Here is a 2980-nt window from a genome sequence, read left to right as displayed (position 1 = left end):
GGCTGCTGGGGGGGGAGGGGGGAGCTGGGGGTGGTTTGTTCCAGGCAGGGCTTTGTAAGGGGAATGCCACCTGGGAGATCTTTGCTTCTCTGATGAAGAGGCAGCTGAATGACCACAGGGGGTCACTGAGGGCTTGAGGACAGTCCCTCAAGGCCAGAGGAGGGATCTACCAGAGCTGAAGATGCTTCCTCCTTCACCAGCATCCTCCTGGAGCTCAGAGCAGGTGATCTGAAAGGAGAAATGACATTCCTGGCCCTGGGGCCACCCTCTAGGAAGTGTCACTCAGTGGTGGCTGCTTTGGGGGACACAGCACAGACTCCCAGAGCTGGCAGGGCTGGAAGGGAGCTCAAGGCTCAGGCAGTGCCAAACCCCTGCCATGGGCAGGGACACCTCACACTGCAGCAGGTTGCTCACAGCCACCTCCAGCCTGGCTGCAAACACCTCCAGGCAGGAGGCTTCCACCACCTCCCTGGGCAACCTGGGCCAGGCTCTCACCACCCTCCTGGGCAACAACTTCTTCCTCACAGCCAATCTCAAGCTCCCCACTTCTACTTTGGCTCCAGCCCCCCCAGTCCTAGCCCTCCCTCACCCCCTCCCAAGTCCCTCCCCAGCTTGCTTGCAGCCCCCTGCAGCTCCTGGCAGGCCACCAGAAGCTCTCCTGGGAGCCTTCTCCTCTCCAGCCTGCACAAGCCCAACTCTCTCAGGCTGTCTGCAGAGCAGAGCAGCTCCAGCCCTCTGCTCCTCCTCCTGGCCCTTCTCTGGACCCCTTCCAGCCCCTCCAGAGCCTTCCTGTGCTGGGGGCTCCAGACCTGGCCCCAGAGCTGCAGCTGTGGTCTCAGCAGAGTGGAGCAGAGGGGCAGAATCCCCTCCCTGGCCCTGCTGGCCACACTTCTCCTGCTGCAGCCCAGGCTCTGCTTGGCTCTCTGGGCTGCAAGTGCTCCCTGCTGGCTCCTGCTGAGCTTCTCCTCCCCCAGCACCCCAAGGCCTTTCCTCCAGGGCTGCTCCCCTGCCAGTCACCTGCTCCTTTCTGTGCCTCTCTGCACAAACTTCAAGCCCTCAGCTATTCCTCTGCCCACCTCCCTTATTTCTCCAGCCCACCCTTCCCTCCTTTTCCCTCTCCTCCCAGACTGCTCCATGGGAAGGGAGAGACCTCCCCTGGCCCTGCTGCTGACCTGTGCTGCCTTGCAAAACAGTTTCAGTGCTGGGGTAGGAAGTAAAATGCTGAGGTAGCAATGGAGCTCAGCACAGACTGCATGAAACCTGCTCCTGGTGACCAAGGAGGTAAGAAAAGCAGAGCCCAAGGTGCCCTGGAGTTTTGGGTTGAGCAGACCTTACACTCTGCTCCTGACAAGCCAGAAGCACCTGAGCTGAAGCTGCCTCCTCAGTTGAACTCAGCAGCACAGACAGGGAGATGCCCAGGCAGGGAGAAACCCCTCAGCTGCTCTCCATCAGAGGGAAGAGCAGCTGAGACACATGCAGGACTGAGGGAAGGCTTGGTTTCCACCCCTCCTGCCCCTCCACAAGGGCAGAGGAAAGGAGATGAACCACAGAATGCAGCAGCACATCCCAGTGCTGATGGCTGACAGCAGCTTCTGGGCTCTGGGAGACAACTTCAGCCTGCAGCAGGGCCAGCCTGGAGCCATGGAATAGATGCACAGGATCAGCAAGGTTGGAAAAGGCCTCAGAGATCATCAGGTCCAAGCTGTCACCCAGCACCTCCTGACAGCTCAGCCATGGCTCCAAGTGCCACATCCAAGCCCCTCCTGAACACCTCCAGGGATGGGGACTCCACCACCTCCCTGGGCAGCACATCCCAATGGCTAACAACTCTCTCTGGGAAGAACTTTCTCCTCACCTCCAGCCTAAACCTCCCCTGGCACAGCTTGAGACTGTGTCCTCTTGTTCTGGTGCTGGCTGCCTGGGAGAAGAGACCAACCCCCACCTGGCTACAACCTCCCTGCAGGTAGCTGTAGAGAGCAATGAGGTCTCCCCTGAGCCTCCTCTTCTCCAGGCTAAGCAACCCCAGCTCCCTCAGCCTCTCCTCACAGGGCTGTGCTCCAGACCCCTCCCCAGCTTTGTTGCCCTTCTCTGGACACCTTCCAGCAGCTCAACCTCTTTCCTGACCTGAGGGGCCCAGAGCTGGACACAGGACTCAAGGTGTGGCCTAAGCAGTGCTGAGCACAGGGCACAAGGACTTCCCTGCTCCTGCTGGCCACACTCTTCCTGATGCAGGCCGGGATGCCCTTGGCCTTCCTGGCCCCCTGGGCACACTGCTGGCTCCTGTTCAGCTGCTGTCCACCACCACCCCCAGGTCCCTCTCTGCCTGGCTGCTCTCAGCCACTCTGCCCCCAGCCTGTAGCTCTGCCTGGGGTTGCTGTGGCCAAAGTGCAGCCCCTGGCACTGGGACTTGTTCAGTGCCATCCTGTTGGCCTCTGCCCATCTGCCCAGCCTGGCAAGGTCCCTCTGCAGAGCTCTCCTACCCTCTGACAGCTCAGCTCCTGCCCCCAGCTGGGTGTCAGCTGCAAACTTGCTGCTGATGGCCTCCATCCCCTCCTGCAGATCATCAATAAAGAGATTGAGCAGGCTGGGGCCCAGCACTGATCCCTGGGGCACAGCACAGCCCCAGCAAGCCTTTGAGGGCCTGGAATGAGCAGAGCCATCACAAAGGTCGTTCAGGTGGGTGGAGCAGAGGGCTGGAGCCAGCCGGGATGCACTTTCCCATCCTCCCAGCAGAGAGGGCTCCATCCCTGCAGGCTGCCTGCCCGCAGCGCCCAGGGCCAGCTGGCAGACCCAGGGGACACCTCCTGAGCGGGGACAGCTTGGTCAGGCTGGGTGGAAGATAGCAGAACACTGCACACTCTTCATGGTTCTGCCCTTCTACTGCACTCTGCTGAGACCTCACCTGCAGGGCTGTGAGCAGCTCTGGAGCCCTCAGCACAGGATGGACCTGGAGCTGATGGAGAGGCTCCAGAGGAGGCCA

Source organism: Dryobates pubescens, chromosome 30 (assembly GCF_014839835.1).
Source record: "Dryobates pubescens isolate bDryPub1 chromosome 30, bDryPub1.pri, whole genome shotgun sequence".
NCBI lineage: Eukaryota > Metazoa > Chordata > Aves > Piciformes > Picidae > Dryobates > Dryobates pubescens.
Note: the sequence above shows the minus strand (reverse complement) of the source record.